Below are 16,303 nucleotides of genomic sequence, written 5' to 3' on the forward strand. Positions count from 1 at the left end.
CATTTCAGTGGATTTATCGTGCTTTATCATCCCATCATATAACCCAGAGAGGTATTAGCGTATGAAGATGCTTTCTCCACTATTTCCAGAATCCTTCCATTTGAACTAGGCTTTTCTAGAGAAAATGCTCAAACTCCTTTTTGTGTCCTTCTTATGAACAGTATAAATGTTTCAGTAGGTGGGTCGTATATTCGTCAGCCGGTGCTTATCTGACGACAGCCCCTGAATAGAGCTTTCAGGCCATTCATTGAAGAATGCTGGAGAGAAGGTTTTTTTGGGTGGCGAACCTAACCACCGCAACCCATTTGCTATGCCGACAAAAGGCGATGGGGCATAAGAACGAGATAAACCAACCTGTTGCTAGGTTGGACATTGATTGATAACGCACTGTAGAGGCATTAGAAATGTGGTCGACTTGTTGCTTCCGGCATCTTTTACCAAGAGCCGGAGGTTGGCCGGATTTAAGCGCAGGCGGGCGATAATGTATCAACCCTTAACCGCACTTTTGGTGGTCTTCGGAATCTCCTGCTTTCGTTATTTTAGCATGCAATGTTAATTCAGGGTGGCTACTCACCGGGAATTCCTTGAATTCCGGGAATTGTGCGTGAATTATTGGCTCCCGGAATTATGCTTGAATTGTGCGTGGATTTTTCTCCGTGGACGTGAAAGATTGCAACTTTTATTAATTCAAACCTAATTGAATTTGTACATATTTATAAATGTTCTGAGGCAAGCTTTTCACCGTTTAACTTTTATTTTTATCAAGGATAGAAAATAAATCTGGGTGGAAATGAAACAAAATTCTCTCCATCCGTTTACTTTGTTAACGTCCTTTGCAGAACAATCTGTCGGACAGACGGAAGATTATTGCAAGATAAGAATCTCGAAGTTGATTAGGTATATTTGAAATTCTTACGCTGTTAACAATTTTTCGTACATGAGTATATCCCGTAACATTTGTTACTTGTGTTTGTAGATGTATTTCAAGTCTGAGTATGTAAGTTCCACACGTTAAATTAAATATTTTAAATATATATATACCATTTAATTATAATTTTTGGATACATTGGAATCACAGAGACCCTTTATATTTTTAATGTATTGAATACGTAATACGCAAGGTTGAAATAGAGAAAACATCTGCTTGTACCTTGCATTTTTTAAAATTTAGCCTTGGAAACCGGGAATTATACTTGAATTTTATCATGTTTGTAGAGTGGCCACTCTGTTAAATTCGGCATTATCCATTGTCTAGTACTTGAAACTGTACTTATTCTAACGCTAAGTATCGATAAAGCACCTCTTCTCTCGTTTGATTCCAACCTACGACAGACTGATTTTTAACTACAAATCCGTTGTTTTAACCAACTACTCCACAGCGATCCACAGAGATTGGAAGATTTATTTGTTTCTTCTTTATGAAAATACATTCTGCGTACTTAGCAGAACCCCATTACAATTATTATTATTTTCTTTATTGTAAACCACATCAGTTCATTTGTTAAATACTTAGTTCGGGAAGAGGGGTATCACAATGATCGATTGAAACAGCATGAACTTATTTATTCTAATCGAGCTTGATATGTCCACTTTATGCACTGAATATCTAATGGGACTGGGCCTGCAGTTTAAAGTTGGATCCGAACCATTTTCCCCACCGGGTATCGAACCTGGGACCCAATGATTACAAAGCTCCCCTACTTGGAATAATTAGCTAGCGCACCGGATTTGTAGTAAGGTAACACACTATTTGTAGATCCGATTCTCACAACCAATAAAAAGAAATTGGTTCAACCGATCATGAGGGAAAAGGTGCTCTCTCAAAACGTATTGATTGAATAAAAAGTACAATGTAAAAAGTTGACTAGAAATGACTGTCTAAAACAGTTAATTTCCGCTGGCATCCGGCTACCATAAAAATGTACATAATTGTCTTTGAAGTATTATTGGCCATTACGTACGTAGTTGTCGTAATTAATATATGATTTTAATGATTCACTTCTAAGAAATATGTATATGTAGCTATGGTGCAAGCAACTGCAATATACCGGTGTAATCATTATATCTTTGTGTATGATAAAATATTAAAATTTAAACAGAAGAGAGGTTGCGCCTCTTTTTGTAAATTAACACACACCCTTGTAAATTTAACGGTGGAATACCTATTGTAAATTTGCAGTAACTGTTGTGACGTAGCTTTTGGAAGCCAAGGACTACTACGTCACGGTACTCTTATCTCCGTGCGCGATAGGGTTAAGATCTCCGTAAAATTATGGCTTCACTGAGCCTCCCCAGGATGTGATGTAAGAAAAACAAAGTAAAAAAACAAAATTATGCGTAATATCTTACCTTTGCCTAAGATTTATTGAAACCATATTTTGAACACTTACTGCAATATAATGTCACTATTGTCAATTACACAATCAATGCAACGAGCCTTTTTTAAAGTAGTATTTTGCGTAGACTTCACATCTTCTCCCGTATCTCAGTCTTACGTTGTCTTGAATCCCGACTCAAGGACAGACTCGTTGCTGAATATTTCTAGAAATTTCTTCAAAACGGGAAATGGCTTCAGCTTCTGGTGGTTGGGTTCTGATATCTTAAACAACTTCTTTCTATTGCATATAGTCTTAAACATAAGATCAACATCAACACGAACAACAAGAGTAAAACAAAGAGATAAAACGTATTAGTGGGAAAACAAACATGGCGTAACACAGTTTAGATAGATGCCAAATTAAGATTGTTGATTTTATGTTCTAAGTCCACTTTAAGCAGAGAAAGGCTAATCGGGACTGGACCTACAGTTTTACGTGGGATCTGAACCACCATGTTCCTCTACAGGTTATCGAACCCGGGATGCATTGATTACAAGGCGCCCAACTAAGACGACATGCTAATAATTTATTATTCATTGCAAATATTGTAGGCTTGACTAAATCATTGATGGATGTATTTTCTTCACTTAGCACATTTAACGTATTGAGTGCCCGTACTCACTGTGCGAATTAAGCTTTTTGTTTTGGGGGGGATGTCCAATCAGTGCCGAATTTGTGATTTCATTTTGGGAGGTTTTTATTTTACCATATGCAAATTTGTACTATATGTTTCCAGTCAGTAAACTATTGCCTTGCGCTTGCGGTATCTTAGAAAATTGGCTCTAACCTTCTAACCTAAGTCAATATAGTATCTTATAATAACATTTACACCTAATTTTGAAACGCTTAGTATATTTACATTCTAAGAAAACCCAACTCACACCCACCCACCCACCCACAAACACACACACACACACACACACACACACACACACAAACAAACAAAAAGCTATCGAACCGGTAACACTGAAATACTTATAAAATATCAGCACTATGTCATGACAACTTAAGTGGAAAAATCTGTTGCCTCGGCTCAGTAAGGTTAGTTAGTCAGTTTGAGAATATCTTTAATTCACAAGGCTGCTTGCTTTTTGGCAGGGACATTTTTGATGACTGGACCATTCATGGACACGAATGATTTTGTTTGTTACATATTTACGAAATGCCATACTATATGCTTTCAATCCAATTTTTTTTTGAGGGGGGAGAAAAGCATCCCTGGCAGGGATAAAAATAATTCTCCTTTGCTGGGCATAAAATTTTCTGCGGGGGGAATCCCTGGCACCCCCCCCCCCCGTTAATTCGCACACTGCCCGTACTGTTCACAATTCTTTTATCTAAGGAATCGCAGAAGTGTGGCACTTACCCCGTTGTAGAAATCAAGCATATTTTGAAAGAAAGTCTTCTGAGCAGAGGGAAAAAGTTCTGCGTATTGTATCGTTAAGATCGACCCTTGACGTCATTTCCTCCATCCCGTCGGGAACCGGAGCTGCCAGGGTAAATATGGAGACGTCCATTTCGCATCTTTGTTTCCCTCCTTTTCGACCCCAAGAGACTTTGAAGTAATGTTGACCCAGAGCGTTGGAGATTTGTGCCACTCTCCTCGTCCGAGAGGAGCCAGACAGCGTGCCCCCACGAGGAGGAAGCTGGGTGTGGCCTCCCCCTCCCCCCGCTATTGATCAGGAGAACCTGAGGACCCGACGCGGTTGTTATCCTCCATGGCAAGCACTGTTGTCGAGGGTCTCGTCTGCGCATTCCCCCGAGACGCTAACACATCATGTTCTATTTACGGGTTCGCCGTAAGAGATTTTCGTAGCCTAGAATTACGCGACCCAGGGAGAGGTTCCATTTATTGCCCATACTTTTGTCTGTCTCGCTTTCGCCTTATGATCTGGACTGGCTCTAGGTTCGAGGTCCGGCTATGGCATTGCAAAGAGTGTCAGTTTCGCACGAGGCGTGCATTTATTTTAATATCGTCGGAATGGGTAACGCTACTGAAGAAGAAAGTACAAGAGAGTATGAATTTCTCCTCGTGTTGCAAGAGGAAGCGGATTCTTTTTAGGGTAGTTATTAAACTCGATACGATCTGTACAAAATATAACGAACACGTATTTATAGAATCCCATGTATTCCTTATGGAGAAACAACTTGAAGTTACTGCTGATCAAGTGTAAGCTTCGACTTTTCCCATCAACAAAATCTTCAACCTGTTCTCTTTCCGTCCATGTGTTCTTCTACGCCATCGGAAGTTTGATATTCCCAAGGTAACAAGTAAAATAATACTCCCATAAGCGCAGTGTTAAGTTTCACCCCTCCTACAACCATCCAGTACCCAGACCTCTCCCCCAATCCCGATTAACTGATACTGTCCTTCGTGACAGCGTAGCAGTGTACACTTGTTATCATCGAGTTCGAAGTTCAAATTCTAGGCCGCGTGCTTAATTCAGTGCTTCGAATCGTACTCTGATTAACACAGCAGTGTTTCTTACCCAAGAGGGGAAAATTCAAATTTTGCTACAATCATGGACGTCCGGGAGGAATGCAGAGGGGAGAGTCACGACCCTTTACCTGAAGACTAAACTTTATTCATATAGTTTCATTCGTCTGACTATAATCTGCATTTATTTATTAAAAGGATTGCTAATTAAACAGGTTCTTCGCAGGAATGGTAAAATTTCAGTTGAAAGCAGAAAAAGGGGATGGGGTTTATGATCTTGAATGAATACTTGCAAACTGTGCTCTAATTAACGTGCCATTTACTTGCTTGCTTTTTTTCCCCCAGTGCATAATCAAGACGAGTGAACGGATTCATTTTTTTTATGATCCTTAACTACGTAGGTGGTAGAAGAAAATTTGAAATCCATTCAATGTGATACATTCTTGTCGTATTCATCTTCATCCAGATGAATTGGTTCTAATTGAAGGAAGCAGAATGTGAAAATAGGATAGGAAGGTGTGTGAATGACGTTAGTTCGTGTTCCGTGGTGTGTGTAAAGTGTTAAAGGTGCAAATCCCTCTCTCTGTGTCTGTTGAGTTGAGTGAAAAGAACCAGGGCGAGAATGGACGTCTCCGAAGAAAAGAAGAGATTTTCCTGTTCGTCCTTTCGAGACGGTTCCAACCTTGCTAGTGCTTCAGTGTCAAGAAGCAGATGTTTTCATTTAGCGGCTCGGCTGAAATCCTATTACTTGCCTTTATCCCTTTCATCCTTCTCGCAGGAAGTTGGCTGTTTTCTCTCCGGATTGTGCCTTTCCCGGACTCTGGGCCTGCCTCACTATTGACGGCGGTCGCATTGAGCAGGCTTCAGTTTCTCCAACCCTATGGCTTCGTGTCAAAACCTAGGTTGTTTTAATTTCACACAGTATGCACTTTCACCCCCAGCTTCTCTGCGGTATAGGCTTTAGAACCTCGAGCTCTGATATTTCATCCTGTTTGTTTACTTGTCTGATTCGGCCTTCATCCACATCAACCCCAGATTTGTAGAAGAACGCCGTGAAATTCGTATTTTCTTATTTTACACTCCGCGGCAAAAAAAATCCCCCCTAGTGTAAAAATTTTCTTTGAAGCAGTAGTTCTTCATTTGTGGATTTATTTCAACAATGTAATATTTAGGTACAACAGTTAGTGTGTAATATTTTAAAGTACATACTATGTAGATGAAGTAGGGAGTTCTTAAATTTTCCTACATTTTTGCACATAATAATAATAATAATTATTATTATTGTGACCCAAATTACGTTAATTCTTTATTATATTTTATTGCAAATGTAGAATTACATTTTTCAAGAAATAACTAAACAATAACGGAAGGTAATAAAGGCCATAAAGCTTAACAATATAATCAACTAATCGCTTTCCTGGTTGATTTCTTCATTATTACCTTCATTGTTAGAGTAAGTAACATATCAGAAAATGTTAAAATTACGTTCAATATGTGCAATTGTCAAAATAATTACAAAATAAATAAAACATACCGCTTGAAAAAAAATATTAGATTTTATCACAAGGGGGCGATTCTTTTTTGCTGCGGAGTGTACATCACTTTTCTGCTAATCGTCAAGGTGAGAAATGTTGATTCGATGAGATTAGAGGTGTTGCTCATATAGTAACATCTGTGACGGGACCTTCAGTGGTTAGGACACGAGTCGCTACTCGGCGTTCTGTTACCAGACTGCTCGATGTAAAATAAAAGAGGACTTACATACATGCGTACGTACTCACAGATGCATTTTGGTGCATCGCTTGACACAGTTAAACGTGTAATTTTGCTTCCCTTGAAACAATCATGCCTGATCTCAGTAGTGTATGATGCGGAGCAGCAGCTGGTAAAAGTACTCTTTGGTGTATTTCTCTGTGTATTTTGATGCACCAAAAGTGTATCATTACACAAAAAAAAAAAACTCGTTTGTTTGGAATTACCAAAAAAGTTTGGTTGGTTATGCTTTTTGTTAACGATAACCAAAAGTTTGGTTGGTTATGCTTTTTGTTAACGATAACCAAATGTTGCTTTTAATTATTATAGCATTTTGTTTAAGAATATGTGCGTGAGCGTGCTTTCGAATTTAAAAATTACGATTGTCCAGTTTCGTCGAGTGTAGTATGAAAGTCCCTTGAAACTCATGTAAATATATAATTACTCGAAGCGAGTCTTCATGTTGTTATGTAGCCCGTGTAGCCTAATATGCTGAAAAAAAGCTCAGGATATACACACTTTATGCTGATGTTTCCTTGAATGGCCGCTAGATGGAACTGCCAAAAATGTGTAGAAGATACATACGTTTTTTTATAACAAATAACGATACTTTTGATTGTAATCATAGTGAAAAATTGTGCTTTAATACCATTCTAAAGATGTGTGAAGAATAAAGCTACAATATACAGAAGCAAATGTAGTGCAGTGAATAAAAGAGAATCTCCCATGACCAACCTTTTTGATTCCAGACTATATAACTAGGAGCTAAGTATGGCGGAGAAAAACAAGCAGGCTCCAAAAACTGTTAGTTCATGTGAATTTTCTATTCTAGGCATTCTCAATGTGTATTTTGTGATCGGTTAGTTTGTAGTACAAACTATCCAGCCTAGTTAAAATTAAGCAGATTAAGTAAGTTCGAATAAATTCTTTGGTAACCTTAAATAAAAACATTTAGTGAGAAGGCAAGTTCGGTAATTTTGACTAAATCATTTGGTTTTCCTAAACAAAGGGGCTACATTTTGTTAGATTTACCAAAATAATATTTGGTATTGGTAACCAAAAAATTGTTTACGACAAACAAATAAAATTTGACCAAATCTTTTGGTTGATGCCTATTTTAACAAACGAATTGTTCACCACTACCATATTTTTGGTTAATCCAAACATTTTTCTCTGTGTAGCTGATTGATTGAATGACTAAAATTTTTGAGTGCGTAGGCACGCATGGCCATTTTGCACCCTTCAGTATATGTGGGGAAGATCCCCTTATCTAAAACCCTTACCTCAAAATTAAATAAGAAAGGGATGTAAAATGCCCCTTGAGAAAGGTTAAAAATGCAAGTTGTCAATGGACCTGCATAGGACAAACACAACGAAGGTAAGGATAGTTTAAAAACTACATCAGAAACAGTGGAAAAGGCCTCCTGCTCTTCTTAAAAAGCTATAGACATTGGTTAAAAAATATTGTCATCGTCTTCCAACATAGATGACAAATCATGGGAAAGGTTAAAACCCTGTCTGAGGTAATTAAAATCGGTTGATGTGTTGCTGGAGTCAACATATTTCTCATTTGACACATTTTGGGTTCTGGGTGTACATTGATTTTTATGTAGAAGCTGTGATGATTATGTTTTTCTTTTAACGGCAACGTATAGGTATTAATATTCTAAGTTGCACAACTCGCCGGCTTCCGTGGTGGAGTGGTTAGCATTACTGCAAAGCAAGGAACCTGCGGTACGAACCTTTCCCATTCTGACTTGACAATCTTTATTTTTTTACTATTGAAGATTTTTCGTGCGTGTGTTTGTGTTTCCAAGTGGGAGCGTGCGACATACGGTTATTACTTTCTGGAGGTTGGTGGTGCATCATATTGTCGCGTCGTACGAGAAATCAGAATCAACTTAGTTTTGTGACGCATTGTTGCTTGCTACAACGTTCCTAAATATTTCGTATCTGCAAACAATGTTTTAGATTCTGAGTGTTTCCATCCAAGATTGTAATTAGGTAAAATATAATTTTCATGTTGCCTATATAATTATCATTCCCACACGCATTGGGTTTTTAACAACATTCGCGCCAGAGCATAGTTACCAGACTTGGAATAATAATAATAATAATAATAATAATAATAATAATAATAATATCCAGTCATTTATTTTCATCCATTTCAGGAGTTTGGAAACAGTTGGCACTGGCTCTCGTGGTTAATTAATATGTAGATGATTCTTATGACGTTACGCAGCTAAAATACAGAATAATAGTTAGTACGTAAATAAACCTGAGTATGTTATATCACTGTTGATATTGATGCCAAAAATAGCCGAGGCCATTTTCTGAAGAATACATCTTACGATTTTCATTTTATGAAGTCTATAAGTTACAGTTGCGGGACTTGTCAATCAGCCTATAGTTTGGTTTCTTGAATCCTATGGGAAAGGAACGTACTGCGGAAAATATGTATATGTACCAAAACATAGGCTGGAAAATACGTTGCAATCATGAACTGAAATATTGTAGCAGAAGTCAAGGGCAAGTTAGAGCATTTTATTAGAATGAATGACGGCACAGTAGCGACTCAAGTATTCTCCGGGCAGACGAAGAAGAGATCGACTCAGGACGAAATGGACAGATGACGTAAGGAGTGACATCAGAGTATTGAGGATAAGATGGAGGCAGAATGCGCAGGATAGCAAGGAATGGGCTGAAATTGTTGATAAGGCTAACATCAAAGGAAGGAGGAAAAAATTCTATTAGTATATATATATTTCCCTTTTTATTTACTTTCTTTACCACAGGTACACTTACTTTGCACAACAATCACCTTTATGAAATATTCCTCCTCGGTAATCATGCCACTGGACATTTTCTCCGACACAAGAACTAGGAGGAGACTGATATGCCGAGATTCGGGTCTGGTGTGGAGAACATCTAGCTAAATGCTAAGAACTCGAAACCTGACCCTCCTAACCTACAATTCCACTTAGGTTTAATAATGCATATGTGTTTAGTTTTGGCGTTTGGTAGAAGCTGGTCGTGCTCCACACCAGACCCCTAAATATTCTCATCTGAGTTGACAATCCAGTATAGTCCACGCGTTTACTTCTTTAACGTCGAAGAACTGAAGAAACGTGGGTGGGAATAAATAGCGGGCGAGTTGTTTTCGTCCAATCACACTCAACCTTCAGCCAATGGGCGCAGCTGTCATTCTGCTCGTCTATTCCACGTGGAGTCTGTCACATGACTGCGGACACGCTGTTTGCCGTACTTTGCAACTTCAATGTGGAGACCGTGGGAAGGTGCTTGTGGACAAGGTGGCGTAGAGTAGATATGGAGAGTAGATGTGTGGCAACACTCTGCATTGAATGTGATTGTTGCAGCTGGTGGGCGTGATCCGTGGACTACAAAGCCAGTTGGTCGTTAACGTAGCTAGCCCGTCGACTATAAAGATCTACATTTTTGAATTCTTTGACGATTTTACGCATTCGTATCATACAATTAAGTTTGATTTAGTTGGAGGAGAATATATTTTATGTTTCAAAGTCGAAGTTTGTTACGAGTTCACTTTATGAACATATAGATTGATCGGAACTGCATCGACAGTTTTAAGTTGGACCGTAACTACATGTGCCTCCACCGGATATCGATCCCGAAACCCCTTGACTACAAGGCGACGGCTTTACACTATGGATGACGACCAATATTTATGTATCGTTCGAAATTGAGACGAGATAGGGGCTTGAGATGATATGATACCGTTTCTATATCCGCGGAACAACGGTGTATGACGATATATTGGACAAGGCTGGTTTGTAACACTGTCGGTTCGCCGGATGTTTGTGGAGGATTATGGAAATCGACACAAACGTAGGAGATTACCGACTGATGGATGGCAGGTGTATTTTAAAGGTCGCTCGAATGCTTCCTCGTGGGGTAAATTTTATTCAGTGCCTGCCCGTGGAAATCTGATTTTGGAGACCACAAGATTCTACTTATTCTTAGCCAGAGAGGAAAGTCTTTAAAGGTTGGCTGTTATTTATATCCCATTTTCTGTTTGCTACTGCTAAGATGCGCCGATAAATTTTATGTTGTTAAAAACAAGCATATTAGCAGGGAACAGATTTATATGTAAATTCATATTTACGTATGAAGCTGAAATCAGCTATATTGTGTATTATCTTCGCGCATCATGGCATGTAGACTCGATATGGCCCATATATATTTATATATTTTAGTTATTTTTACATAATATTTCCGTATTTCAAAACAAAACATATTCTCCATATTCGCGCAATGTCCCCTTGTAACCAAAAGAGTTGGGTGGGTTTCTTGTATAACCTCCAATTGCATTAATTACAAGTTTTCTGTCATACGAGCAATGTCCCCCCCCCCTCACCTTCCTCCATCTGTTTACTGTTACTCTGGATTCGCTTATGGTTTCTCAAGACTGTCACGGTAATAGTTACAATGCCGAGATTGTATTTTATGTGGCCCGTGTAGTGTCTTATATTATTAAAAAGGAAAGTTTGTGCAATTTTGTCCATATTTAACTCCAAATTTTGGTGAAAAGACCTAAATATGTATTTACATATTTAGCTCATTTTTACTACATATAAATCCGTTCCCTGCATATTAGTTTATTTTACAACCATAATGCTTCACTGTCTCGCATGACTATATGGTATATATACCTAAGAGTTATAATATTTACATCTTGATTGCCGTGAAACGGTAGATGTTGTTTTCACTGTTAATTCTACACAATTCTGCATTATCTATATAATCCGTAAGTTTGACAATTTGTCGATGTCTTGTGTGCTATATAGTTTGATTCCTTTGCACACACAGCTAGCTGCATAGAGAAACTTGAACATACTTCTGTATCTTATTTTAATTAACTATATGCGACGTTAAAAGATACAAAAAGAGTGTGGAAGATCAGCTCGATATGTGTTACAGTATTGTGCGTTTCAAATTCATAATCTTTACCTGTCAGTTCACTTCCCTGTTTACCATATCTAAAATGATGCTTTTGTTCTCATACGTACAGTCACCGGCGATACAAATGGGACACCTAGATCCTGAAATACTAGCTTCCCTGCAAGACGCTGTCTGTGTTACCTAATTCTTACGGCGATAAGTGGATATTTACAGCAAATTTCCAATTGCAACTTCTACCACCGCCGTACAGTTAGGCAACCCAAATAACGCCTTGCAGGGAAGCGAGTATCTCAGGATCTAGGTGGCCCTTTTTTATTGCCGGTGACCGTACACTTGTTGGGACGCAACCGTGGCCGCAGCACGCCTTCGTGGTTTAGATGTTAGCGTAAAGCTAACGCTCCCATTTGAGTCTCCAGGGACACGCCCTGGGAGGAAAACTTAGATCGTAACGAAAGGAAGTAATTATAAAGAAAAACATAGGAGGGTAAATACAATTGAAAGACACAGAAAATATTAAAAGTAGCAGTACGTTTGACTGCCACACGGGAAACCCGGATTCGATTCCTGATGTGGGCGATTTTTTGGACAATATCCCTGAATAAAGCAGCGTCACTTAACCTGAATCATTATGTACCTTTGGAGCAAACCTTCCATGGGGAAGAAGGGGGGGGGCAAGGTGGATGGAGTGTGATACCGATCACGTCATTTCCACTGTGCCAGAGTACAAGAATATGTGGGGCCTTAACTCCACACCCTTCTCTCTCTCTCTCTCTCTGCCTTTTTGAAACGGTGAAATACCTTTACCACGGACATTGCTTTGTGTTTGTTGTGGCATTTACGTAATCAATTTCGTCATCCTTACCGGAGTTACCCTCAACTGTTGTGCAATTGATGTATTCACACAGTCCCGTTTAAACGCTTCACTGTGTAAAGAAAAGAAACTTTTTCTTTTTCTTCTCCAGAGCCACGCTGCGGAATGGAACTCCACGGCGTACTTGCGCTGGGGAAGGGCCCTTATTGATTTGCCGATCTGTCGTCCCCGAAAAACAAAAGAGAAATTCCACAGAGTGCTCCAAATAACCCTAAATTCTTTTCCGATAAGAGGAGGTTCTTTTCGGCTCTGAAACTTAATAATGTGCTATTACGGAGGGCGACTTCTGGGAGGGACTTATTCGGGGAATTTCACGTTTAAGGGATTCCGTCATCTCCAGGGAGGAATAACCGACCCAATAATAGAAGGAAATGTCATTTTGGTTCAGCATTGAGCGAACGATACCATTGAAACGGTACCGAAATGCGTTAAATATGAATATGCATTCACTATTATCGCGGTAGACTAGCAACGCAGTTTGGAGCTACGTAGTGCGTGCGCCTTGAGAAAAAAAATAAAGGTAAAAGAAAGAATGAAGGCGTATCAGAATCCAGCAAATGGGAACAACTGTAATATAATTTGTATGGACTATGTTCTTCGGTCCACCTAGAAGCTAATCGTAGTTTTGACAATAGCCTGAATTACTTTAGTAACACATAATTGTCAATCGTATGCATTAGATTAGCCAACACTAGTTTGAGCAAATGATAAGGGCAACTCTTTCAAATGTCTAACTCACCAAATACCGACTGCAGCATACATGCACAAGCTTTCCACCTGGAAGGAAGATTCTTTATTATTGCACATAAGTCACATTACACTGTAAAGATGTATATGTTGGAATTGAGTTTATTGAGCAATTTTCACACCGAAAGTACCCCTGAGGGGCATTGGTGCATGTACATTACAAAATACAACATGTTGACATCGCACATAATATATATCTATACATCAATTTAGCAGAATTTTTTATAATATAACATAATATAATAGTAAAACATACATTGACAATTTATTTTTTGAAGTGAACTAGTGCTGTAAAATTACATATTATATGGTGTATACAATCTACATTTATTTTATAAAGTTAATTAATTCTTGAAATTCTTGAACTGAATATAATGTGTATTCCAATAACAATTTTTTCACTTTACTTTTAAAGATTGTGGATCTTTCAAAATTTTTGTAACTTTTTGGTAATATATTGTATAACTGGATGCCTGAGTAAAATGGTCCCGTTTGGTATGCAGTTAGCCGCACTTTGGGAATGTGGAAGTTATCTTTTTGTCTGGTATTGTAATTGTGGGTGTCTATGTTCTTTGGATAGTTCGATTTTGTTTCGTGTATGAAAGTAAGTGTTTCAAGTATGTACAAACTTTGAAGTGTTAATATACGGAATTTTTCGAAAAGCGGTTTACATGTATCAGTTTTGTGTGCATTTGCCAAAATACGCAATGCTCTTTTTTGAATTTTAAAAATCCTCTGCGATTGAGCCGAGTTCCCCCAAAATTGGATACCATACCTCAAAATACTTTCGAAGTTTGAGAAATAGATATTTAGCATACATACTGTATTGAAACTATTTTTTAAGGTTCTTAATTGGTAACATACGGAGTTTAGCCTCTTGCATAAATGATCTATGTGAACTTTCCAGTTTAGGCACTAAACTGTAACCACTGCTTCATTTAACAAGACTGATTAAACAAAAGAAGAAAAAAACTGTATGCAAAGAAATCAACGATGCCCAGTGGCCTTCATATGCTATTTCGTAATACCCTTTGCTTGTTACAACCAAGACGTAATACAAATAGAAGTTTTATCCGGCTTAACTCGTCCGGGTATTCACACACTTAAGTCTTCAAAAGTCAATGTACTTGTTTTTTCTTCCCCCTTTTCTTTCTGCGGCAAGCCTCGTTCAGCAAACAATGCCCAGAAGAGTAGGCTGATTCTGTTACAAGTCAACCCCCCTATTCTGTAATCTTTTTGCTTAAATTTAGAAACTCTTAGCTCAAGAAAAGTATAATTTTGAAGAACATACAATCAATGGCCAAAAGTGTACAGCGCTGCATCCTGCATCGATTAAATACGATAATAATATTACTCCGTGCCGAATTCTAGCAGAAATGATTATTTCTAAAATAAACCCCCGGAACGAGCACAGTATCTCTCGCACCACAAATGTGCACTCGCAGCAAGCATTAGCACTACTGCAACAGGGCCAATGACGATTTCGTCGTACTATCTTTTATCTATCAGACAGTAAGCAAAATTGGCAAGTGTAAAAGGACCTTTATTCCTTCTATATCCCTAAATATAAGTATTTTATCAAATACACAAATATTTTAGTGCTACCGTCGAGATTGAGATTGGTAGGGAGCGGATTTATAGGCAATAGAAAGAAGCTTGTAGGCATCAAAATTATGATTTGGACTTAATTTTTATTTGGCTTCGCTTTCATGCCACTTTTGACTAATCGTGACGATAAAGATCAGTAATGATATGATGAAATTGATGAAGAGAAACTCGCAAAGAGCACCCATTCCCGAGCCGTGTTACGACGCCAGGGACCCCGAGTTCGAATCCTGGCTTTCGAGACCGGAGCCCGCTAATTCTTCTTTCGAAGTATCTCCCCAATTTTTCCTTACGATGCTGGGTGAACACAGACATTTTTGGAACTCCCACCGAGGATCGAATCCTGAACCGTTCACACCAATAACGAAACCGCTAACCACATGATTATGATGCTGTAATTGATTACATTTAACGATTTTTATAGTTTGTGTTCCGAAGATAAGGAACTCAGCTTACCGCAAAGAGACTGGGATGGATTAAGTGCCGAAGCAATGGAACTCCCCCTCACCTTTAAAAAAAATTCCAGAAGTATTATTAGGAATTAGCACTGTACTATACAGTAGATACAAGGCTCTCACTGACGCGGAAATCTCTGGGAAATCAACTTAGGAGTGAAAAGGTAATGGAAGAGTCAGATCTTACGTCGGTATTCTTATTTCTGAGTGGATTCGTTATTTCGTTTACAAATATTTTCTAATGTTTTGTTATTTATTTGATCAATATTCAAAACTAAATACCTGTCACTGATTTATTAGTATGTTCCACAATTATATAATTTTCTGGAACATTATTAAGAAATGCCTGGACAACCTGAAAAAATAAGATAATTTGGTTTTGCAAAATGAGTGGGAAACCTGTATATAGCAGTGCCCAAAAGTAAAAGTCTTCAACTAACTATAAATACAATTAACATGAGAGTGTAATGCATCTCGCTTAGGTCTAAATTATCGTCCTTAACTATCTAAATCTTTAATGAATCAATTGGGCGGCTGCTATAAAACATGGCGACAGCAGTTACCTTTAAAGTTAGTTAATACGTTTTCCACGCTCGTTTTGCGTCGACGTTCAAACCGACCGCTGTTGGCATTGACACAGAAGCTGCTTCCCTGTGAAACTTATCCAGGTCATTGACTCGACCACGTGCTCCGCGTCGCGCGGCGAGAGTAAACGATTGATGTTGGATCCCGGCCAGGTCTTTTTATGATCATCATCCACAGTTAGACGGGACGACGTTGCCTGCGGTCAGCGGCGGAGCATTCGTCTCGAGCGGTTGGCTCCGACGCTGCGGCTGCCTGTGCTAATCAGCATCTTGTATGCCAGGACAGGGATGGATCTCGATTCTCGAGAAGGTGAGGTTCTCTTCGGCAATGCATCCTGCAGCGGAACGAATTGTTCCGATTCACTTCGGTCTCTTGCCGAAAGCACAACATTGCAAGACTCTAAGCGGAGTGTAGCGATGCATCTCAAATGCATGCTGGCTGAACTGCAGAATGCCACTGCATCAAAATTAGCTCGGCGGTGTCTTGTGAATCTTGTGGCATCAAATGAATTTAAATTCTCTATGAAAATGATACG

General features: G+C 38.7%; 1 protein-coding gene across 6 annotated transcripts in view; it reads left to right on the plus strand.

Annotated features, from left to right (window-relative positions):
* The window catches only part of trio (trio Rho guanine nucleotide exchange factor), an 820,581-nt gene that overhangs the window by 108,949 nt on the left and 695,329 nt on the right, over window positions 1-16,303 (plus strand). The gene's annotated exons all lie outside the window — the stretch shown is intronic.

This window comes from Lepisma saccharinum, chromosome 14 (genome assembly GCF_977018435.1).
Source record: "Lepisma saccharinum chromosome 14, izLepSacc3.1, whole genome shotgun sequence".
Taxonomy (NCBI): Eukaryota; Metazoa; Arthropoda; class Insecta; order Zygentoma; family Lepismatidae; genus Lepisma; species Lepisma saccharinum.